The sequence below is a fragment of the Anser cygnoides genome, chromosome 2, assembly GCF_040182565.1.
Source record: "Anser cygnoides isolate HZ-2024a breed goose chromosome 2, Taihu_goose_T2T_genome, whole genome shotgun sequence".
In the NCBI taxonomy this organism is placed as follows: domain Eukaryota; kingdom Metazoa; phylum Chordata; class Aves; order Anseriformes; family Anatidae; genus Anser; species Anser cygnoides.
Genome location: NC_089874.1, coordinates 54239653 through 54265676, shown reverse-complemented (window position 1 = coordinate 54265676; position 26024 = coordinate 54239653). Strand labels below are relative to the sequence as shown.

The window sequence follows — 26024 nt, the reverse complement described above, 5'->3', positions numbered from 1 at the left end:
TAAACTCTGAAGTCAAGATATTTTAAAATCAGAATAAGAATTAAAATATGGTGGAGGATCTGCCTCAAACTCAGAGGCAAAGTTAGAGCAGAGTGATCTGGAGAAATATGAGAGAAATGTATGAGAAGAACTCAAGATGAGTCAGAGGCCAGAAAGATGAGTGTGTGTATTTAAAAATATGCCAACTGCACACAGTTGGCAAGGGAAGTTTGGTGTGGAAAAAAATTGTACAGGCAGTGGTCAGCAAATGTTTAATAATTCTGAGTTCTCACTGGACAACTGAATTAAATAATTCAAGGCACTTTCACAGCTACTGCATTCAATTTATGAGCCTAGATTGCTGATATCACATATGGTTCAGGAAAATCTGCACCAGTCCATATCATTATCACCTTCAATTCGAACTCTCTTACAGCTACACTAGTTTGGGAATGTTCAGTGTGAAAATTAAGTTCCTTACAAAAGGAGAGCTGGTGAGATTCTGGCTTTACACTCAAGTCTTCACTTTTTCGTCACTGCTGCCTTTATTTCTAATTATCTCACTTTACAGAACCACCACAGGAATCCAGAAGCAACTGGAAATTCACCGTGCCGAGTGCTGCACAAACAGCTAGAGACGGTCCCTTCCACATGCAGCAGGAGAAACAGCAGCAATCTTCTAAAAGGTAAGAAATGGCCAATTGTTTGAGAATGCTTTTCAGGGCTTGAGTGTTGACAGATGATTTATTATATCTACTGGGGCTGCATCATCTTCAATTAGCAAGTTTGCAGTAAAGTGAGTCTTAGTATCACCACTTTGGGGAGAATGCAGAGGAAATGCATTCATGGGGGAAAGGGGAGTAAGGCAGCAATGCAATGGCTAACAAACAGCACATAAGTATTGGAAAGATAAGCACTAAATGTAAGGGATGATTGTCAAAGGTCTATAAATATAAGCTACAGAAAAAGAAAACTCGAGGGGCCATAGCTACTATCTATAAATACCTACAAAATATAAATATAAATGAAGGAAGGGAATTACTCAATCTCAGCAGATGTCAAGACATAGAAGCAAGATAACAAAGAAAGAGCTGACATTAAGCTCAGAGTGTATTTCTGAATGCTAAAACCAGCTGCAGTCTGAAAGAGACTAACTATCAAAGGCGGTTTCATCCTGATAATACACAAAATGCATAAGGTGCGGAATTAGTGGGAAGTAACGCAGGCTTGGTACAATCTTGTCAAGAGTAGAAAGACAAGTTGGTTAACCAAGCAACCTTTCTAGCTCCAACATCAGGCTGATGTCAGGCATGGTCAGAAGGGTCACTCAACCATTGGGACAGGTGTTTAAAACACTCAGGCTCCTACAATGTGACTGTAACCTTGCACATGAAGAGCAAAGAAATGCAATGGTACCAAAATAGATATGAAGCAAGACCATTTTGAAATCAAAAGACAAACAAAATCCCAATTAACTAGGGGAGCTTGTAAGAGTTTTTAGGTCAACTTCACCCCAGAGCATTAAGGCTTTTGTCTTTCCTTTTGTTGACGGGAAGCTTGTCATGTACTGATGTGGCCCATAGCTATTCTTACATGGAGATGCTGTCCTTGAAAACCTTAGCTCCTAGGATGCACAAATCAAAATGCAATGTTGTAAACGGGACTGGCAGTCCCCTGAGCCTGGCTGCAGATTGCATCCGAAGGTAGCTTATCACGTGCATGTTACTCATGGATAGGGGACCCTCTGGGTGTCGATGCAACATTTGGTTGGGGAAAGAGTGGGTATTGTTTGGGCTTCTGGAAACCTTCCTTAGTAATGATAGCTACAGTATGGTCAGAAAGAAGTTCAGGCTTTGGCCTTGTATGGATAACCATGCAATGCATGCATGTTGACAATGCTATGTCCCATGTTAGGAGATCACAATATTGTGCTGCACCATAGTATTTCTACTTCATTCATTGCAATTTTAATTTATTATTTAGATGCAATGCTATAAATATGTGTTACTATATATGCAACAATGGGCACATTAATATTACTATTGGGCCATTAATTTGTTCCATTTCTTCATTTTTTGTTTGTTTCCTCCACAAATATATACTGAAAACTGCGACATTGCATGAAGATTTTCCACATTTAACCCATTTTATTGCCTTGGCTGCTGAATCCTGACCATTAACATTATTTTTCATGTGTTGCTGGTAAACACTTTTCTTGCAGTGCAAAATGGTAGGCTTGATAGAGAGCAATACAGCAGTTGCCTTCAGTCCTGCCAAGTGCCAGGCACTTCGACTTCTAGCATCTTCAATCCTTTGCTGAAGACCATGCTTCTTTTAAAGGTTTGGGATCTTTTAATACCCAGCTAACTATAAACAGCATAGAAGCAGGAATAATTCTCTCAGTTAAGCCTCCCACAGAGACTGTTCTCTGTGCCAGTGTACAGATGAATAGGCTTTGGATGCTAATTGTAACACTGTGTACTCTTCCTGAGCTAATCAGCTCGCAGGGTACAGGCAAGCAACTTCTATTATCAATTCCATTCCACCACACAGACCATCCTGAAATGCTTCTTAAATAGCTGATTTAGAGACCTCCCATTGGCTTAGTTCAGGCTGTGGAAGGTTGGTAAACAAGTTGTGTTATTCAAGAAGAATTTACTTTCCCTCAGTCTCTATCTCACTTTCTCTCCCTTGCCTAAAGTACAAGGATCTAATGGAAATAGTTGCCTAAAAATGGGAAGCAAAACATGTTAATACCTACTGGCAAAAGCACGTGTTCAATATCTCAAGAGGTTTCATGTGCAACAGACTAGAAGACTCACTTGCAGACCTAAGTATCGTTATATTAACTTTTGCTTTATGAAGTTATACATAAAGATTTATATATATATATATATATACATATACATTTATTTATTTATTCTCTCCCTTTTATAGTGGAGAATTTTTTACCAATTGTAAAAGTAAATTTTTGTCCCTCACACCAGAATGAGATATTGTGTAAATGATCAAAGCTACAACAGATCACATTCAGATGTAAAACCTCTGCCAGGAACTCTGCCAACATGAGCTGCAAACAGCATCAATAAGCTGAATCCCAAGAGCCTCCCCACACCATGTATGGCTGTTTAGATTTATATTGAATTGGTAAAGAGATGCTTCTAAAATCGAGTATTTTCCATTGGTACAAATGACTACAACAGTGATGTGGTAAAGACATTTTAATACTAGGTATTCTCTGCTTTCCTAATCTATGCATAAGACTGTTTTGGTAAAAGAGAGAGCAGTTTCACAGAGAGAAGCTCTCTAATGTATCAAGCACTGCTTTGGTTTAAATCTTTATGAAAAGAGAGTTCAGACTGGCTGTGGAAAAATGGGATTTTTTTTTTTTTGTCAGCTAAAATGTGTGAATAGCTAGTAGCAGTCCTCAGAAAGCAACCAACCAACCAAACAAAAAAGAGATAATACTACTCGAGTTAAATGGACCTTTGTAATCTTATAGTATTCTTACTAAAGAACAAAGATTTTAATGTAACACAAATGGACATCCAGAGTTTGTAACTGTCCCCTCCTTGCAGAAAGTTCATTATTCCACTATTACAGGTTGTATACTGTTCTGAACCACTCCAGGTAACTGCTGCTGTTATATAGCACAGTTTGGGTGTGGGAAGCTATTTGTAAGCCATTAAAAATCCACATTGAAGCATAGATGTATATTCTTCTGCCGTGGAATTATGCTGCAAACCAAGGACTCTGTCTTCAGATAATGTCATTCAACAAATCCCCAGTTTATCATGAAAGCTGAAAGAGGAAAATCACTGAATGATCTAGTTTCTCCTATGGCTGAAAGGCACTTATGAAACTGATTTAATTCTTCAGCCACTCTCTGTAACTTATTTTGGTCAGCACTGCTTGCTGAAAACACTGCAGAGACCTTAATATCTTTCTTGGCCAATTTTGAAATGGTAAGAGAAAAAAAAAAAAAAGGTACTCTCCTTCTGATGAAGTTGGTAGCACAATCCCATTTCAATGAGCAAGTAACTGGTTCCCACTAGCAGCATAAGTACCCTAGGAAACAGTGTTCTTGTCCCACATAAGCAACCCCTTTTTTTCCTCTTCCACATTGACCATGTATGCCACAGCAGCTTCTTACACAATACAAGCAAAGAGATTCAAGAGCGTTTTAGAGCTACATGAAAATGGCATCTTGTCTTCCCTTCAGACAAGGATCTCTTACATACAATTCCTTTGGCTTTTTTTGTTGACAAGGAGATGAAAATCTCAGGCATCTCATAACTCATTATTAATAGATAGTCATTTTCTCCTGCTCACAAGGGAGGTGGAGAAACTGACAGCAGGCCCCTGAGACAGCAGACTGATTATATAGTCCCTATACATAGACAACTCCTAGTGATTGCACAGAAGAAATAACCAGTTACTGTTATTACCAATATTTCTAAGGCACCAGGAGCATTTGCAGTGCTCTGCAAGGCAAACACTGTACTACTTTATCCTAAGGAATAACAAACATCAAAAGACTATTTTGAAGATGCAGAGAAAGTGGCAGCTTATAATGTTTCTGTCCATTTCTTTTTGCTATCTCCTTTTTCTCCTATTGTTAAAGGGCCTGCAAATAATAACAGAAGGGCAAGGGCAGGGTGGTGACAACAGCTCTGAAGAAATGAGCTTTGAGGAAAAGTTTGAATGAGAAAAAGTAAATACCCACAGACTGTGAGATAATGCAACAGCAAGCAAGAGAAATTTCAGCAAATTGAGCAAGAGAGAGCAAGGTGAACAGAGCACTGGGGTTGGCACTGGTGACTATGCAAAAGAAACCAGAGTTTTGGCTATATGGACTGTTGAGATGAAGCGTTTGATCACAGGGTAGGAAGATTCAGTGAGACAAAAGCATGATTTAATTGTCAGGCAGGAGAAGGATCTGCATTTCTGGAAGACCAATAAGGAACAATGAGGTTATAGAGAAGGTGGGGGAAGCAGCTGTGTTCATCTAATGATACTCAAGGGGAAAGAGAATGGGATTATGATGGAATTACTTTAACATGTTCAAGGACATGGAACATCAAAATGGATTTAGGAGCTGAACAGAAGGAGCCACCAGAAAGATGAACGAGGGGAAGGAAGCAGTTCAGTCATTCTGGGATGCATCACTGGGGTAGGAAAGAGACCAGGAAAATACCGGGAACAAAAGATATTAGAAGAAAAGAAGGTGAATTCATGGTAAAATCTTGTGACAGAGCCTTTCAATCTTCCTGAAGTCACCCTCGTGATATTTGGAGAAAGAAAGGCAACGAGAAGGCTTAGGAAAGGAAATGAAGGTCTCAAAGAGGGACTTGATGGGAGCACTGGGACTTCTGCTTAAGAAAGATTTGAAAAGACTCTTAGAAAAAAAATTAGTAGAGAAATTTTCTCTGGCTCCTGAAATGCCCTTTCAGGACAATCAGCGAAAGAAACAGAAACAAGATGTGTCCTGTGGTTGGGCGTATGTCACTCAAGTGCAAAGGAGAGAAGTATGAAGCAGAAAGAATTAATTTGAGCATCTGCGAAAGCAAAAGAATGAACAGGTGGCAAGGAGGAGACTTGGAGCTGCAGAGACACCAGAGATATCAATAGCTTGGAGGGCACAGCAGAACAAACAAGGAAACGAGAAAGGCACAAAGACCACTAAAAGAGCAAAGGCTGATGACCACTGAAAATGTTGACAATGAAAAGTCAGATAAGGGACAATTAGACATTTATATTCAATTCAGCTTCTTAGCTAAGACGATCTCCAACATTCAAACACATTCAGGGTTTTTGGCAAAGGAAGAAGATGCCACATTGATGCAATTCTGATATTTTTAGAGAAAAAAGAAAGCAGTGAAAGCAAAGGCAGTCTACAAAGCTATATTTACCCAGGATAAATATAGTGTATTCTGGCACCCTTGCTGAGAGGTTGCATAGTTAATCTATTCATTTCTGCTTTGCAGACTGACAAGAGTCAGCACTTGTTCACAGAAACTATGCATCAGCATTAGGTACAATCAAAAGACAAGTTCAGGCATTTGTTTAGATTCATTCCTTATTTTATCATGCAAAATGCTTCCTTGAAGTAACCTATGTAGCAGCACTTAGCAGATGCACTGTGGCTGAAACCAGCACGTGGGGGTTCCACTATACTACTGTGATAGTATCTCGGCTGCTTCAGCTTCTGGTTTGCAGACCCCTGAGGAGACATGGATTACTTCTAAGAAGTCTGCCAAAGCAAGTATAGAATAAGTAGGTTCAGATTTGCTGTTCAGGATCTGTATCTCCAGTAAGAAATTTTAAGAAATCTGTAAATCAAAAAGGAACATCCAACTACATAGTAGTTTTCTGTCCCCAGATCATGTGGTTGATCTAGAACATTATAAGAGAAAGGTAATTTAGCATGCAACTGCTTTCACTCTCAAGTTTTATGAAGATCTTCCTTCTCTCCCTCCCACCTCCAAAGGCATTGCATGCTGTTTAGATAGTTTTTGCTCAAACACAGATTCAGATGTGTATAAGATTTTAGGGCTCAGAGCTGTAGTTCTGAGGTCTCTCCGTTATTCTAGAAATAGACTTCACACTGTACTGGTCCTGGGACCTACCATGTTTAACATCTTTATAAATGAACTAGAAATGATGGAGGTACACTTGTTTTCAGGTGACACCAAACCGGAGGAAGGAGAGTTGTGGCAGGGCAGTCAATACTCTTGAGGGCAGAGCTGCCACCTAGGTGGGCCTAAACTGGAGGAATGAATGGACTGACAACAACCTTATGAAATTCAAGAGGTAGAAATCCAAACTCCTGCACCTGGGAAGAAGGAGACCCTGGAGCAAGACAGGCCTGGGACTGATTGGCTGAGAAGCAGCTCTGCTGAGAAGGACCTGGGGATTGTGATGGGCTGTGAGCTGAACATGACCCAGCTGCATGCCTGGCAGCAAGCAAGACCAACAACATCTTGGGTTGTATGAAAAGGAGCATGTCCAGTAGGTTGACTTGCTCAGTAGATTGATCTGACCCCCTACTCAGCACTCCTTAAATCATATCTAAATACTGTGTCCAGTTTTAGGCCCCCCATGACAGCCAAGATGTAGATAACCTGGGGCATGTCTTGTGGAGCCACCAAGGTGTTTGGGATCTGTAACTGTTGCCTGATAAGGAGAGGCAGGTCTTGTTCAGCATGGGGAAAGGATGGCTTCAGGGGGCAAAAAACAGCAGTCTGCCAGTAGCTACAAAAGAGTTATCAAGGCGATGCAGACAGGTTCCTGACAGTGGTATACGACGGAAAGACAAGAGGCAAGGAGCACAAATTGAAAGGAGAGATGAAAAACTTTTTCCCCCATGAGTACAGTCAAGCATTAGAACACGTTGCTCACAGAGGCTGCGCAGTCTCCAGACTTGGAATTTGCCAGCATCCAGCTAGTTAAAAACCTGAGCAACCTGGTCTGATCCCACAGCTGGCCCTGCTTTGAGCAGAAGGCCAGGCTAGAGACCTCCTGTGTTATCTATCACGACAGTCCGAACGTGACAACCAGTCTAGCCTCTGCAACATCACAAATCCCGAAAAGTGCTGTGCTGCTTTCTTTCTATTGAAAGAAAGCATATCTTCCAAATCTTTTTAGATAATAAGAACACTTTGATAGGACTCGCATGAAAATGAAAGGAAAAGGCCAGATCTCACTGTGTCTCTGATGCTGTCCTGTCCTCTTTAAAGCCATAGAGCCAGTGAGCATTACAAACACCCAACTTGCTATGTGAAGGGAAATCTGCAGAGTTCTCAAGACACAGCATAAAGCTGCTGTATGTTCAAAAGGAAGGAAAACCAAATTATTGGCAGCTTTTATTGCAGTGGAATTAACAATTTTTATTTCCTCTTGCAAGAAATTCACTAATATCAGCAAAATTTATTTTAGATTATAAGGCTATGCAAATATTTACATAAATCAAGTGCACTGCTTGGATTCCTGGCAGTTGGCCAATACAGCCTTCTGTGTAAACAAGTTTGGCTATTTCTGTATTAGCCACTCATGGTTATATCTCTCTCCTGGACTATCAAGCTAGAAGATGACCATTCACTGTATGTTTCTCTGTGTGGAACAAAGTGTAATAATGGAGCTGCATTTACAGGCAATAGAATATGTAAATATTATGCACTGCAATTAAATAAGTGTTGTTATTTTTTTTTTGAGTGAGGTCCATTTAGGAAAATGCCCTGCTGGATTTAAAAGAGGACTGTAGTACATAGGTTTCTGATTGAAACAAAAAACTGTGAGTAGCAAAGTTAGCTGGAGGAAAAAACACAACAGATTTGTTCAGTGAAATAAAATAGAACTCAGAAAGAATTATCTCAACAGTTTATATAACATTTGCTATTCATGAATCCATAAAGTTTGTCTGCAACATTTAATATTTCACGTATGATCTGGCAGATCCAGTGCAATTTTACACAGAGAAGCAAGTGATAGCTGCATTTATATATTGCAGGTGTAGTGAAATAGATCTTAGAATAAGTTGCTCTGTTTTTTAGCAATTATTTATTCGCCTGCATGTGGGATTGTTTTGTTTGTTTTGTGTTTTTTGTTTTGAGAGGTTTGTTTGGTTTTGGCTTTGTATGCAGGTCACTATTGACTGAGCAAGAACCTGTTATTTGTAATGGACTGAGTGCATAATTCCATTTTTTTGGAGTCCAGTGCCAGTTGTTCTTTGTTACACATCTGTAGACAGTGATACTGTTCAAATCAAAATAGAAAAGAAGATAAACTCTCAGACAAAAGAGCATGCAAAAAATATATCACAGAAGGCTGAGGTTGGAAGGGACCCCTGGTGGTCATCTGGTCCAACCCTCCTGCTCAAGCAGGGTCACCTAAAGCAAGCTGCCCAGGACTACTGTGCGTGTTTTTTTTTCCACACAATTGCAACTCTCTGCTGAACTCTGGGCTCATTATAACAGATTTTAAAGACTTGAGCTTAAGAACCTAAACACACCCAGTGACCCTACACAGAACTCTGTGCTTGATCAAAAGAGAGGGGCCTTGCCAGAGGGCATTACAGAGCTGACATACCATCCTGCTATACCTTTGCAAAGAGGACTCGTGGAAGCAGCTCAGCAAGCCAAAGACTTGCAAAGGGTGCCTTTTGGTGATAAGCACACTACACATACATTTGTTGCTTTTGTGCAGTCATCAAAAACTGTCGCAAACACTGAGATTTATAGTCTTGCTTTCTGCTATGTTTAATGTCACCAGAAAAGTCTGCCCAGAAAAATTAGAAAACAAAACCCCAAATGACTCCTCTTCCAGAGGATCTGGGTTAGTAACTTTCTTGTTATGAAGTAGCAACTTTGCTATAATCACAGAGAAAGGGCGGGGGGGAGGAGGAAAAATCTCTATATACAATCTGTCTGTGGATGGAGATACGACTTCTGGAAGTCCCATAAGCTGCAGATACGGCATACTGACATGAACTGGCCCCTTTGGGCATTGCTTGTCATCAGTGATAACAGGGTTAGTTAAACACACTCTGCTGAAGAAATAAACAGCATTTTCTATTCAAGTGCCTGAGCAGCAAGCAGCCAGCCACATTAGTGTGCAAGGAAGGAGTCTAAGGTTTAATTTCCAGGAAGGCTGTCTGTATAACAGCAGCTAAGTCGGAGGAGCAGCACCTAGTTTACACAACAAAATATCCTTGAACTGTTAAGCTGTAGGCAAAGACTGCAAATCAAAACTAATTACAAACGTGTTGGCTGCTTAGAGACAGGAATGCTGCAGCCCAGTAGAGGAGAAAGAAAAGCCATCCAGGGCACCTGTGAACATTTTATTCTGGTCTGTAATTTGAAATGCACGCAGTACATCATAGGCAGGGACAGCATATAGCAGCTTTCTTCTTAATTTGTGGTACTTTTATTACTGGGACTTAAATACATTTCTGTATTTTTTGAACAAGAAACTATGGAGTGTTTTCATAGCTGAGGATGACAGCTGCCTTTTGGCTTTACTCATCTTATTTCAGGCTACAACTAGACTCACCTAGCCATTTTGAACATTTTTTGCCCTTCCCCCACCCCAACTGTTTATTCAACCGCGACAACATTTTGGGTAACATTATCAAAAGGTTGTGATAAATTTCACTGTGATTTAACTTGGCACAGCCTTTTAAGTGAAAGCATTTGCTATTATAGACACTGATAATGGCACCCATAGGTACAATGCTGTATTCTAGAAGATCTGTGTTAAACATTATGAATTCCAATATAGTTACCTCCTCTGGAATAAAATCACTACACTGAGTAGCCTGACTTAATTAGACTTAAATGTCATCAGTGATTCACTCTGCTTTAATAAACTCATCTGTTTTCATGTCACTTGTGTAATTTGTGCCATAAAAAGCCAGTTATGTTGTTCCAGTGCCTCAGGAGTACAGTTAGAAACAATCTGAAAATCTTTCAAGGCTACCTTTCGAAGGTTTCATGCCACTATAACCGATGCAAATGGTGTCTGTGCAAGGGAAAGGCATCACTGAGGATTTGGTGGCTATTACAAAATTTTAAGCAACAGCATTTAAAAAAAAACAAAAACAAACAAACAAAAAAATCAAGCATATTGGAAGTGGAGCTCTTTTGAGAAATCTGCTGTATTGTAGATCTCTGAAAGTGAATAGAGTAAGAAGCAGAAGACATAAGGAAATTGGTATTTTTGGGAAAATTATTTCAAAATGTTAAGTCTCAAAATTTTCCTGGCAGTATAGCAGGGTTGCTGTCTTCCCTAATTCTCCTAGAAAGAAGTGCCAGAGTTGTGGGCTAGACCCAAAAACCAGACTTTCTTCAGCATATACACTCTATTCACCCTGACCTTTCATTATACCTGGATATTAAAGTTGCCTCAAGAAATCTGTGTCGTTTATTAAAGGGGTTACATGGATTCATTCCACTGGCTATTTAAAAGTCAGGATACAACTTACTGCTACACTCCAAGTACACTTTTAACTGAGGGAGGGCAGGAAAGGAGCTGTGGTAAGGATCTCACATCTGCATATTGAACTGAACAGTGCTTTGATACCATCATAAAAGGAGTTTAAGTACTCTGCAGTGGAACTGCATATGACAACCCCTAATGCACAGCTCCTTTGAGTGTGCTCTTGAGGTCTCCATGTATTTGGACTAAAACCATAGAACATTTTATTCATTAGAATTTAAAAAAAAAAAAACTCTCTAAAGACAATCCTCTTTTAAAATGGACAAGGGCCTGAACATCATCTCTCCCCACATATAAATTACTGTAGGTTACCTGTGTTTCATAATGTTGGTACTTATCACTGTGATGGATCCGGTCTAAGAACAAAGTTTACTGGAAAGGAAGCTTGCCCCAATCTACTTCAAAGCACAGCTGGGAGTAAACAGGTATGCTAATGAAGAAATTACATATGCTACTCATTTCCCAGCTCCCAGAGGAGTCTTAATAGCAGAAGTTGATTACACATGCAACAGTAAGAAGGTTCTATACCTGATTAAACATATCCGAGGGTACAGCACTTCTTTCTGTGCTAGTAACAAACAGGACAGGCAATATGCAGACAACATTAATTGTAATGCATCTCCTGGTCAGATTAACAGGACCTAATGCTCACCCTAGGTGGTGGCATTTCTAATTAGACATTGAAAGACACTACTTGATATCATCTGTGATTTAAAAAAAAAAAAAAAGAAAAGAAAAAAAGCAGGGCAATTAAATGAGCATGCAAATACCCCAGGTATATCTCATTTCTTTGTTCTTTTTCTTCTACAAATACTGAACAGATTTGTGTGCATTAGTTTGTGATGACTGGATATTGCTGAAATTGCGTTTGCTTTCCATTTTGTTTGAAGCAGCTCCACTGGAAACAGATTTGTTTATTTACCTGGTGTTTGACAAATAGTCTCTCACACTCAGTTATCAGGGACTCATGCTTGCATCTCTTATTGAAAACTTCATTCTCCTAATTGTTGCTGTAAGCAGGACAACAGAAGAGGTGGTTTTGCCTACAGGCTGTTTAAAGCGGGTCTGATATTAGACATGTTTTATTACAATGTATAAGACTGGGATGTCTTTGATTGTCCTAAGACAATCCATAAGTTCTTCTATTTCCTTTTTTTTTTTTTTCCTCCCCTTGTCACATACACTCACACAGAGGCTACATTTAAAGGAATAAGTTGATCTTAATGACCTCTTGAAATTTATCCTGGGGCTAATCAGAGGCTTGCTGTGTTGCACTGGCTAAATCTATCATGGTATTGAATAATTCACAGCCTGCCTTAAAGGCTCCAGACTAGGTGATTTACCCCATATTAATGTGATGCTTTTGCATTTTAATAGGCTTATGTTAATGTTTTACAAAATGATAAAGCATACTTCTGAACTCTCCAGTAACAGGGGACGATGGTATGAACCACATAATTCTGGCAAAGGACAGCCAATAACATCAGATTTATGAGTGTTGCTACAGCATCTGTCATAAGCTTGGGCCAGACCAAACCATTTAGTTGAGTCTTACCCGTAGTCTGATTGCTCAAGTGGCTGTTCCCAACCTGTCTGACACTTCACATGAAAGTAGTCAGGCATTAGGAAAAAGGTAAGGCATTCTGAAAGTAGAACTAAGCTTTCCAAAACTGCTTTGGTGCAGACGTTTTATATTCCTTCGAGAAAAGATCTATAAGAGAACAAAGGGGATATCATCACTCTGAAGATGGAATTTCAGGGAGTAGTAATCATGAGTGGGGTCATATTTTTCCATCTGAAAGGGAAGCAGCCTGTCAGCAGAGCTCAACATGTTAGGCATATGCTGGGTGCTGAAAATCAGAAAATGCAGGCCAGGTGATGCAAACACTTACACTCCTTCCCTCCAGCTATGCAACAACTTTGTATCTCAGATATTAAAAAGGTCACACATACACTTTTACTAGCCTCTCAAGAGAGCAAATGAGTGGCATTTATAGCTTAAAATTTATTTATGTGCGTGCTTAAAGAGGGGAGCTGGGGGGAATGCTGCAATGTCTCTTTGATATCTGTTCTGTGGACTTCACCCACAATAGTATCCTTGTACATACACAGGGTGGAAACCAAAGGGCAAATAATTCCGCCCTGGAACTTCTGGTAGGTAGCAATGAACTTCAGTTCTGCTCAGTGCAGCCTAACATACACGGGAGGGAGGGGGAAGCTGAACTGCTCACCCATTTGACAGGATTCTGAAGAAAATCGGTCAACTCAGGCTAGAGAGCGGGCCTTGCTGACAGATTGCATGGAAAATGGTGGCTCTCCATCTTCGTACAAAGAGAGGCCAGAGAAGAAAAGAAAGAAAAAAAGGACAAAGAAATTGGAGTAGGGAAAGGAATGGATATCACACAAAACAGTGTGATGCATTACCTGAATTGCAGACTGAAACACTATTTCCCATCACTAATGGGCAAAACAATTTCATTTACTGATTTCAAAAAGAACCTTTTGTTCCAAAAGAAAAACAAATAAAAACACTTATTTTCCTAGCTTGATTTTATGCTTCATAATTCTTCTGACAGGGAGAAGAAGGCAACATTTAACAGAGTAAGCTATCTAGAAATACTAAGATCTTGAATGCTCAGGTGCTCACCTAACAAACAGAAAATTCACACTTAGCTTGTTTTCTTGCTTGTAGCAGAGACCCAAGCCTGCATTTCACCTGCTCTAACCCAGTTCCTCAAATGCAAAACAACAGAAGCCACCTCTAGCATAATGAACGTGCAATGCACTACGTACCATCTGCTGTTGGTTTCTAAATGGACTGCTAGCAATTATGGAACTCACCTGGGATATAAGAGACCCAGGTTTTCATTCAGTGTTAATTCAGACAATCGTGGTAGCTTCTGGCTTACTGGCTGTTCTGGGGTGGAGCTGCTTGTCTCCAGAAAATTCAGTCTGCACCTGAGGGATTTTCATGACAGCTGGAATGGTTTGTTAAGACACATCAGTGTTAAAAGCAGCAGCAAAGATGCATATCAGTTCTTCTGGCCGCTTCTAAAAAGATATTACAGAATTATTCTACACACTACATGTAATTGAACTGCAGAGGCTGTGGCTACAGTTCAGAAAACAATGATATAAAAATTGACTGAACAATTTAAAGGGTAACAATACCATCTGGAATTGAAATGATGACTATCAGTACAAAGAAATACTAAACAGAATGCTTCAGAGTTTAAGACAACCTTTTCTATTAGTTATTGCAAGGGGATCTAACGCAGATTATCCTATCCCTTTCTAATTTAAGGTTTCATAAATCTGCTTTGGAAACATCCGGTGCAGTCAGACAGAAAACTGATACATAAAGTCATGGTGTTTTTTATGTTCCTCTAAATATATAGCATGTGCAAAACTTAAAAAATGAGCTGTGACCCAAAAATTCTGGGTGAAGTTCTGTGACCCAGAAAATCTGTGAATTCAGAAATTTAGAGAATTAATTCATACATGTTGGTGACTGAGAATGTTGTTATATACATGCCTCAGATCAAACATCTGCATTTGAAACTGTTGGCAATGACATACATCTATCATTGTAGTCAAGTGCCCATAGGACCATTCAGGTACAATGCCATGCTGAACCCTAGAAAAGTATGGAAAACAGCCTCAATAGAGTTGGTATTCTGTCTCCCCAATCCTGAGAAGGACTCACTGCGTGACCTTCAGGAAATTCCTGATGGGTGTTCTCTAATCAGTTCTTTAAAACTTCCAAACCAAGCAGTTCTGTAACACTTTAGGCATTCCATTTACAGTGCTTCATTAACTTCAGTGCTGGTAAGTTTTACACAACACCCAGCCAGGTCTCTCTGATTGTAATTCAAGCCTATCAGTTACAAAGACAGGGAGAGCAGATCATAACCTTCCTCTCTGCGGCAGCCTTTATGTTCTTCCCTCCCCTCTCGTCCCCTCCTCTCCTCTCCCCCTTTGAGTCAGCGCTTTCTTAGAACCTGCAGTCAAACAACCACAAAACTGTAACTGAACCCCAGATTTTCTCATTCTTTTGTTCATGCATTACTTATTTGTTATAATTAACAATCTAAAAATAAAAAATAAAGTGTTTATTTCATTCTAAAACCAAACAGAACTAATATCAGGAGCAGATTTCTGTTTTAGCATGTCAGTTTAAACATCAGCCATTCCAGATTTACAGCTGAAATGATTTGTCTTCTCTAAATGAATGAAGCAGGAAACCTTATTTCCTCACTCAATCTTTTGCATACAGCATATATAAGTATAACCCAAATATTTCAAGGCCTGCAGAGTTTAAACACATCCATGTTTTGTGCAGGGAGTCTTAAAAGTTATTCACAAGATGCTGATTACTCTGGAGAATGAGTCATTTGCGAGTGCATTGAATAACAACAACCTGCAATGAGGAATAATATAAGGGGGAGAAATTTTATTCCATACTCAAAAGCCTTGTTTATCTTTTCTAGTATCAGACTTCATGGAACTTGCTCTTCTCACGGAAAATACCATTTTACAATGTCATGTAACAAAAATCACTTTGGAAAAAAAACAATCTGTTTCTCTATACTTAGATCTGAAAAGACAGCAGAAGCAATAATTCCCCTGAAAGATTAAACTTTTTTGAAGTCAGTCATTGCATATCACTGTTGTAATTTGGTCACTCACAAATCCTCTCCACTGGGTTACATTGAAAGAGTTCTATACGTTTCATAAAGAGAACATACATTAGTAGAACAGCGATTGTCTTTATGAAAGAAAAATCAAAACGAGGGGAATTCAGGAATATAAAAGGAAATGTTACTGAATCTTGTGTTCCTCACTGATCAAAATATAAGTATAATAAGATAATAATAAGATATAATATAATAATAAGATAATATAACTTATGAAGTTCTTTTCAGTGTGTCTTCACAAGTTCTTGTAACGGCTAGAAGTACATTTGGTCTCTCCATATTATGGGAGGTTCTTGCCTCTTATCTGTCTTGCAGGACTTCTAGAATATTTTTTTCAGCAATTCAAGATTAAATGGGAGATGCTGTGTAAGTGGAAAGCGTGATGAAGACATTTTTTAGTATCTCAACAATGATGACTTATTATTACTCTTCACTCAATTTCTTAGCCAAAGCACTTGATAGTCTCATTCAATCATCTATTTAGTAAAATTCCTTATTTAACAAAATAAAAGACTTATCCTGATTAAATTGTCTCCCTTTAAACAAAGATGAACAATTTTCGCTGTGGGTCGTCAACACTCAGCTGAAACGTAACCAAACAGATGTCAATAAATGGTAAGAAGCATCTTAAGAAGCTACTTAAATTATGAGTGGCTTTGTGTATTTTTTAAATTTGCATCTCTTCCATTCTGAGTGGCAAGAGTAAAGATTTATTCTTACAGCATATATACGTTGTAACCAAATCTATTTATTTGATGAAGGGAAAATAAATAAATTAATTAAAAGATTTATGGAAGAAAATGCCTAAAATAGGATCATCGGGTATTGCAACTAAATTGCACAACATCATGAGCAATGGTTGCTTGAGGACCTGAAGAGACCTTGCTCTATACCATCAGAGAGCAGCAAGCCTTTCAACTGTAATAACCTTAGATAGTTGTGATGGTCAGGTATCTACACTCTACATTACACAGAGGAGTTGAAGCCATGCCTGGCATCTTTGTGTGCTAACACAAATCAAAAAATCAATTATGATGATTTTTAATACTCCCTGAGTTGTCACTTCATGGCAGGAGTCATTTTTGTGCTTAAAGGACAGCAATAAAACAGGGCCACAGTTTTAATTTAAAGGTCAAAGAGCTTTTAAAATAGAAATAAAAACAAAAACAAACAAAACCAAACAACTACAAAAACCTGCTGTAGTAATGTATTTCACAGAGCTAGCCCACAAACCCCAAAGATCAGGGCTAGAATGGCTAAACCAGTACAGAGCAGGTGATAATTAGTTTCTTGTGTATGCCAATATCACGTTAGGACTTAGAGGAAATCTTACTGTAGCTTTAGCCCAGTATTTCTTTACCTGTTCACCATGAACAGAGAGAACAGATTGTTCCTTTTCTTTCTGATGCAGCATTTCATGTACCTGAAGACTGTTAATTCAACTCTCTTCAGTCTTCTGTTTTTTACTCTGAGTAATACTAATTCATTCAGTCTTTTTTTGAAGGTCATATTTTGTAGGTGTCTTCTAATTCTCATTGCTTTCCCCCCAGTGTACATCTGAAGTGTTCACTTTTTTCAGTGCCATTTTTTTTACCTAGCAGGACTATTGCAGAATGCTGGTAAATATAGAAGGTTTCCACAAAACTGATAAAATATGTTACATTGAAAAGCTGAGCAGCAAATAAAAAGCTAGGGGAATGATACTCCACAGCAATGCCTTGAGCACTGCCTCCCAATGCTAACATAATAATTAGGGCATGCTTATGTGAGAACAGACAGGTAAACCTACTGTCTGCTATGAACAATTTCGAACCTCCTGGAGGCAGTGGAGATAGATAAGAAACCATCACTCCTAGCCCTAAAGCAGACTCTAGCCGACTCAGTTTAATAGCTAGATCTCATCTCTACAGTGCAGCATCAGTTGAATAGCCAATATAATAAAATCAACTACCCTCTTCCTATTTCTAATGCTGTCAGCAAATTGCAACACTTTAAGTAGCTTGGGAAAAAGTGCCTTTCTACTGTTTTCTAAACTTAACCCTCTTAGAATCCATGTGCAAGAGTACAAAGAGAAGGCTTCCTGGCAATATTTCAGTGATCAATAGGCAGAAATACTGTTATTTTAGAGAGAAGAAAATGTGAAAACAAGCTTAACAAGATAAAATGAGCCTGAAGAGGGTTTATAAAAGTTGTTCCAGAGAGATTGCGAGTAATTTTATAAAGGGTATTGTTGATTGCATGTCTATTGGACAAGTTAATACCATGAAAGACATCTGAGGAGAGGAAATAATCAGAAGATTGAGACTTGTTTGGACAAATTTGGGAAAAAAATATGTTTCAGTCAAAAAACAACATGGCAGTCTGCTTTCAAATATGCATCAGTGTTGATGACAGGGAGGTAAGTGGATAGCCAAGTACAGGCGAGCACAAATGACTGTGAAGTGATTAATACTTAAGATACCTGAGGCAGAATAACTAGAAGTGCAAGATGTAATTAAAGAACATGAATAGTAATACTCTTTGCACCTGGTGAGAAAGAGCACATTGTTGACATGGTACTATAGCTACAGATGGTAGCTTAAGTGGGTTATATGTGAGAGATGGCGATAAAATAGAACAAATTCTAAGGCTCTCCTGAAGAAGAACTGATTTTTAAAGATGCTTTCAAATCAGTATATAACCCTATAAGTTTTATATACCAGAGTATACAACCGTATAAGTCAATTGGAGAAGGTGGGAGATGAAATTTTGTTTCCAAAGAAAAAGAAAGTGGGAGATGAAATTTTGTTTCCCACCAGACCAGGTTGCCCAAAGCCCCATCCAGCCTGGCCTTGAACACCTCCAGGGATGGGGCATCCACAGCTTCTCTGGGCAGCCTCTGCCTCACCACTGTCATAGTAAAGATTTTCTTCCTAGTGTCTAATGTAAACATACCCTCTTTTAGTTTAGAGCCATTCCTCCTTGTCCTACCAGTACACTCCCTGAAAAAGAGTCCCTCCCCAGCTTTCCTGTAGGCCCCTCTTAAGTACTGGAAGGAAGTATAGTCATTGCTCTACCATAAGGGTTTATTTTAAAATGATCAACACCCTCTCAGAACATTCAGCTGAAACTGGAAATCCACATCTTGGAAAGACAGTATCAGTTTGTTGAGATTTCCTAATGAATATTATATTGCCTCACCAGAAGGACCAGCTTTTTACAAAGCCTCATAATAGAAGTGTTCTATTCTAGTATGTTCTGCCTGCTTTCTCCCAAACTAACAGTAAAAGCTTCTAAGCAACGGGTTTTTGTTATTTTTAGAACTACCTTTACTATCAAAACCACAGTAAATTAAGTTCATTTCTGTTTTGCCACTCTGAGTTTTCTCTTCAAAACCTTGCTCAGCTGAGCTAAGAGGACAGGACCGGTCACATTTGCTGTAATGAATACCCACCCTGTACCTCTTAATCTACGTAGTGAATATGTACAGCTATGTCTTAAAATACACACGGGCAAATTTATTCTTGTTTCCTACAGGATACAATCCTGTGCTCAAAACAGCTGCAGAGCTGAATGCCACAGCCTCCCACTGGAGAATCCTGCGGCTTAAGTAATCTTAGTGGAAATTATGTATCTGCTGCTGAGTGCTGCTAGAAATACATTGAGATATTCACAATAATATAAGGATCTACGATTAAGGATTTTTTTAACTAGAGTGCCTAAATTAGCTCATAAGATAAGAAGATTCATTTACTTCAAAATCTGTAGAAACCCACAGCCTTACAATACATACTGTGACTCAACTAATATGATCTCCCTTGTGCAAGGTTCATAGAAAAGGAGTATAAGAACAAGATTGTATGGGGAAAAGGAATGAAAATGGATGTCAGTTTGAGGCTCTGAGTCACGCCCTCTTGTATTTGCTAGGATTCTCTGGTACAGTCATCCAAAACTATTTTGGTTCTCTGGGACTCCTAGGAAAATGGCAAGAAAGCTGAAAGTTGAGTGTAGGCTCATGTGAGAAAATGGCTCACATGTTTTATGCCTCCTGTGCCATTCAGACATTATGGACTTTTATGAATGGGATCATGTGTTTGTACTTGCTCTGCTTTGTCTCACAGGATAGTGGTGCTTACCCTTCTCAGGGAAGGGATTACGTGTATCAGAGAGGCAAAAAGATGCACCAGAAATTATGAAGCACGAATTTATTCTTGCCTGAAAAGTCATGCATTTTTTTGGTATCTTCATGGACTACCTATTTCTTCACACGTGATTCTTAATACCAAATCTTTGACCTTGACCATACAGCAGATCATGATCCCATTTGCTGCTGGCTGCAGAAAACATGAGCAGGAAACCTGCACTTCTTGGAAAACACCCTTTGGGAATGCAACAGCTGCTTTTCTCCCACAGCATTTCTAACCAACTGTGAGAAATGAGGCTCTTGTGTTTGTACCTATGGGAAGATCTTATCTAGACCACATGCGCTGCTGCGGAGGCAGAAATTAACCTGTAGGATCGAACTCTGTTTTCAGTAAATCAAAATGGCAACGTTCAGCTCTATTCCTTTTGTAACTCAGAATGAAATAATTTATCCTGCAGCAAAAACAGGCAAAGACGTCAGAGTAAGGAAATGAAATTGCAGATGACTTTTTGATCTCAAGAGCTGCTACACTGTGTGACTGGAACAAGAAGAGGGGAAATTCAGGAAACAAAGGCCAAGGTAAAAGCAATCAGATAGCAAGTGAATGCCAGTACTTTTTATTTTACTACAGTATGGAAATTCAAATTGATGACTTTCTGGGCTGCAGATGAAAAGGTTACAGAGGATGCAGATAATCCTTCATGCAGAGCATGTTGGAGGCTTGGGGTTCACTCTCCAGTATTTAAAATAACAGATCTAATCCTCATGGTAGCTCTTGGGAACTATCTGACCAAAGGTAAATAACCAGCTTGTCTCTTAATGATCATCTGGATAACAATTTACAGTAACCTTGGATTCATGTTGAAGGGATGCTGCTTAAAGTATATGTGCTATTTTTCAAATGGGACACTGGAACAGCTTTAAATGTTTAACTGAATGGAAGGAAACAAAAGTTTTGGGAAAGTACAACATTTGTTAAATAAGTTCTACATAAACAGATAACTTTCCTAATCAATCATACACTAAAAATAACTTTTCCGCTTAGTCAAATCCGCCTTTATATATTTCAGGTACCAACACCAGCATGTTAAAAGGTACTGTATTCCTAAAACATAAATGACCATTTTCATTTTACATGTATGAAAAAGTATCTTGAAATATTTTCAGACTTATTTCATATAAAAAAGACTTCCATACATGAATGTAACTTATCCTGTAACTGCTGTAAACTAGTATGAATATTCTAAAAATATTTAGTCTCCAGTTCTTCAAAATCATGTATTAAAACTACACTGCTCATAAAGACCTTCAATATTGGGTTTGGGGCTCTATTCAGACTCAATAAACAAATAAAAACATTATTCTCAAACTACAACCATTGGTAGTAATGAAGCATAAACTGGATGATAAATAAGTGAGCCATGTTGGCTTATTTACCCAAGAAAATACAGAAATAGATCTTAATTTTGCTAAATCACTATTAGTTACAGTATGTCTGTAATTGCATGGGTTGCTCTACTAGCAAAATTAAAACTCTAGGTTTTGCCTAATAGGGTGATTTATCCAACAATTTTACATGGGTTAGAAAGGAGATGCCTTGCTTTTTTCCCTTTCCTCATGGAAATACAGATGCTTCCACTGACACCACCTGGTTGGTACTCATCAGACTCTAGTGGTCTCCACAGCAGTGTCTCCAAGAACTAGCAGGCTCATAAACCCTCTGTTGTGGGAACATTATACCATTAGATTGTTAAGCAGCACTTAAAACTTTTGTATTAGAAAATGAAAGTACAGTGAAGGTTTCGTCCACCAGTTAGCTGAAACTAGAAGGGCTTTTCACCAAGCCCCATTCATAGCAGAATCTCTACTCACTTCAGAAAGATGAAGTTCAGCGAGGACATAGGAAGTGTTATCAGCAATATGTACTAAAAATTAGAAACCTGCCAAAACCACTGAAAAGACACTCTTGATGCCTCTATAGTAGGAATTAAGTAGGCAAAGATAGAAACTCTGGGTAAAAATATGAATCTGAATGTTGGTGACTATAGTGGTTCATAATTGCTAATTGCTTCTTTAACATATGTCTCTCTTCTTCTTAAGGACTAAGGTCAACAACTGTTCTAACATTTCTTGGTTTCTGTTCTTTCACCAGCTTAGTGACTGCAAGATAACTTTCATTTTAACTGGCCAAAAAGGAAACCATGAAGATTGATCTCCAAACACTTTTTTCCAGGCTTTAAGATAAGTGGGGTTAAGAAACAGATAGAAGGAAAATTAAAGAGGAGGAGGGGGAGCATAAAGCAATGTTTAATGTCTTTGGCGTTATTTCTTTTAGCAGTGAATGCTAAGCAATGTTTCAAACTGAGATCACAGTTGAGCAGACAGAAAAGGAAAATATCATTTTGTCTGTGAAGTTCTCAGAAAGATGAACCTGTCAGGAGGTAGAGAAATAGGTCACATGCAAGTTAATGGAAAGTAATAAATGGAATATATTGTGCCGCAATGCTTCATCTCAATTAAAAGTTCACATGCTGAATGCCATTTAAACTGACAGATACCCAGCTCTTATCAGCCTGCTTATTTATATTTTTTGCATTTATAAAGGCTGTTGTTTATTCCACCGGGTAGCCACTGGAATCCTCCTGTTGCATTCTTTAGTCAATAATAATTGAAGTGTAAAGTAGTGAAATGCCAGGATTCATAGGAAAACGTTTCATGGGGGGATGTTTGTCTATTATGGATGTGCAGTTGCTTCAATACAAGCTGATGTTAAAGGCTGGATTTTTTCTTCTAGCAGTGTCCAGCACCAGACTCACATAAACTAACCAGTGCTCTTTGACCATAGCAATATTATCATTTGAAGAGGCTGCTCCAGCCTTTTTAGCAGTTCAAGACAAAAAAGAGAGGTTTGAAAGGCAATATAGGGAACATTATATGTGATCGCAGCACTGCTCACTCCAGCTTCAGACTTAGAGGTGAAATAATAATGAACTGGCTGAAAGGGCTTCAATATATGGACTGGTAGGTTACAGCATTACTCTGTTGCAGAGGTGGATAACAGAGATGCCTGGAACCACTTGCACATGAGACAAAGCTTTGTAGCTTTTATCTAGGAAGGGAGATTTAAAGCTGAAGGTGGTAAAGAGAGTGATACCATAGGTACTAAAATACCTAAAATTGAAAACATGGTTGCAGCATGTTGAGGAGAAAAATGTTAGGCATGCACTTTTGGGGGGTGCCCTTTTGGAGGTATATCTGAACTCTCACTCTCCCCAGCCCGGGTGTCTGACTCAGAGCTCCATGTTAAGTAATTCATCCCTCTTATTAGGTCAAGCACTTCACAAAACTCTCTTGCCTCAGGGGGATACGGAGAGTCATCATCTGTGTAACTGCTTGCTAGTGCTCAAACTTGTTCCGAAAATGAGAGCTCGGGTTTGTAGCCCTGCTCCAGGGCCAGGATCTCACCATAACTTCCTCCAACTCGAGGTTCCTGCATTGTTTATGAGTTGGGGAGCACCTTTCACTGCCCACGTTACAGCTGTGCCACCGAGCTGGCCAGCCTGCTAGAGGTAACAGCTGAGAGGGAGCCTGACATTGCAGGAATGGTCCGCCACTACAAGGTGGGAGGGATGAGTATGGTGCTTTGTTTTGTGATGAACAGATGGATGCTGCTGGAGTGCCACAAGCACACTGAATAAAACAGAAACACACACAGTGTTTGCTAGCATTACTGACTGAGAGCAGAGCTGAGACAGATATTAATCATTTCCTTGCTCAGACTGGAAGACTACCGTGCATGCGCAGAAGCCTAAATGCAGGCAGCAAACACTTGCACTGCCAAAATCATAATGGGATGCTTCATTTTAGGCAAAGCCATTTCTTTGTTAAACTGAGTATTTTAGCTCCTTCTCCCTATCTGGCTTCAGAAAGTGCATATCAGTGGCTAAGAGCCAAAACAAAGGGGGAAAAAAAAAAAAAAAAGATAACTAGAAATTCATCACTGAAAGAAAAACAAGCTTATGGTGCTGTGGCTCCACTTTGCAACAGATCCAAGATCTACGCTACTCTGACAGTCAGGCTGGCAAATATCAAAGCCAGGAATAGGGGAAAAAAGTTCTCACAACCTGTAACAATTGCACAAGTACACAGACATCTTTTCAGAGAGGTAGTAAATGAAAAGGAGAGCAACTGCTCAGACTTAGATTTCAAACATATGATTGTGCACCACTACCATGCGAATCAAAATGTCTGTGTTTGTGATTTGAAAAAAAAAATAAAAAATAAAAACACAAAACCAAACCACACCTGTGTCTGAAGGTCCAGTCCTAGATTTGCTGCTAATATTTAACTGTTCCAAGCTGATTATGTTCTAAGGACCAACACACTAAAGATTTTTGCACTTAATTCTCACTGATTCTTACTTATTTAGTGTAGTGGAGAAATTAGGCACTTTGGGTATCTGCCCCCTCCCCACACCCAAAGTCTTATGTTTACTTCTGCTGTCAAAAGCTTGAAAAAGAGTACATCAAGGGCTATTTTTAAAATACTTCTAAATGTATTTTGTAGTCAGTTAATATTTAAGTGCTGTCTACAATGCACATAATGAAATGGGAACATGCTTTGGAAAGCCTTGATTGAGTGTGCATGTCAGCTGGTGCTCTGCTAGCTTAATACAGTTTGATTTTTATATAATGCCATGGAGCACAGTGATGAAAAACAGCAGTTCTAATAAAGCTTCTTCTTTTCACAGCTTGCATATTTTGGGATGCTGAAGCAGGCGCTTCTCTATCCCCTTGTCTTTCAGAGCACATAATTGCAAAATAAGTAGCTAGGAAGACTTTTCTTCATATTGTAGTTAAATGAAATCTAAGTAACAAACTATTTCTTTTATATTGCTAAAATTTAAGGGCAAATTTTCAGCTCACTTATACTCCTAGCACTGATGTCAGCTGAACAATGAAGACTCTAAGGGAGAAAGAACCTCGAGCAGCAACAACTGCCTCAGGGGAAAGCGATGGACTAACAGGACCCAGCTGCCCTGTGGGTGCCCAGAGGAGTGCTCCATGCTGTTTCAGTTGTCTGACCCTCTTTAGCATCTAGGCAGATCAAACTGTGCTGTGACTTGTGTAACTGTGGATTAATGTCATGAAGAAAATTGCATGAAGCTACCAAATTCCTTTCTGTGTGATTCTGGTTTTGAGTGCAGGTTTCTAGGGTGAAAGGCTAATGCATTAACTCATCGCATCAAGCACATCTCATTATGCACAAGTTAATGTTAATACACTTAATTTCCTACATTTTAAAGGATTTGATGCTTTCAGGGACTTTTTTTTAACCCTCATGCTAATTGTACTACCTGCATGTTTTATCTAATTTAACATACAGTGTGTGTCAAGAGTTCCTTTGAATGAAACAACAATCAGGCTTTCATGAAAACAGAGAGGAAAGTAAACCCTGGCAGAATAGAAGAGGATGCTGTTCTCAGCCCCAGAGGGCAGGAAAGCCAAGCACATGAGAAATACCTGCTGAACTGAGTACATTTACTCTTGGAAGAAAAATGTTCTTTCAGTTTAGAAGAGTATGTAATTATCCTCTTCCCTTCCCAGCACATGTAAACATATCTGGCACCAGTTCTGGCCTTTACAGGATGTTTTTATGTCACTGTGGGGAAGAGGGGAAAAAAATAAAAATAAAAAAATAAAAATAAAGCTGTAAAGGCTTTAATTAATTTTTTTTTTTTTAATTTAAAAAAAGCTATAAAGCTTGAATGAGCACTTGTGGTGTAAAAAAAAGCTGTCACCAGCATAGAGAATAGTCTGTGACACTCCAGCCTCAAAGGTTTTAAAGGATGCATCCAAGAACATGTCTGAGGTATGTTGTTCCGAACCAGCTGAGATGGCTGGCAGAGATGACTTCTTTTTCCATCCTGCGTAGGGATGCAGGATGAAGTGTAGGAAACCTTGATGAAGTCAGTTGCTGACATTTAAATAAATTAATGATGTACTCTGTATACAAACAAGAGAAGCTGATGTTTCAGCAGCGATGGGCCTGATTAGTTTTTAATGATGATGAAGCCACTACTTTAAGGGTTTGTGTTGAGCTTTTTAAGCTAAATTTGCAGTGAGCCTGTTGAGGTGAAAACATAATGTTTTCATTGGTGCATTCAGCTATGTGGAGGTATGTAGATACTGGGCAAATCTAAACAGTGAATCAAACACATATGCTCCTGA

The 26024-nt window shown here is 39.0% G+C and overlaps 1 long non-coding RNA gene across 1 annotated transcript; it reads left to right on the top strand.

Annotated features, from left to right (window-relative positions):
* On the top strand, window positions 1–24724 carry LOC125182107 (uncharacterized). The gene is made up of 4 exons (XR_007161118.2): window positions 1–473; window positions 551–665; window positions 20253–20373; window positions 21947–24724. It is a non-coding gene; the product is annotated as an uncharacterized lncRNA (long non-coding RNA).
* Window positions 24725–26024: the final 1300 nt, after the last annotated feature.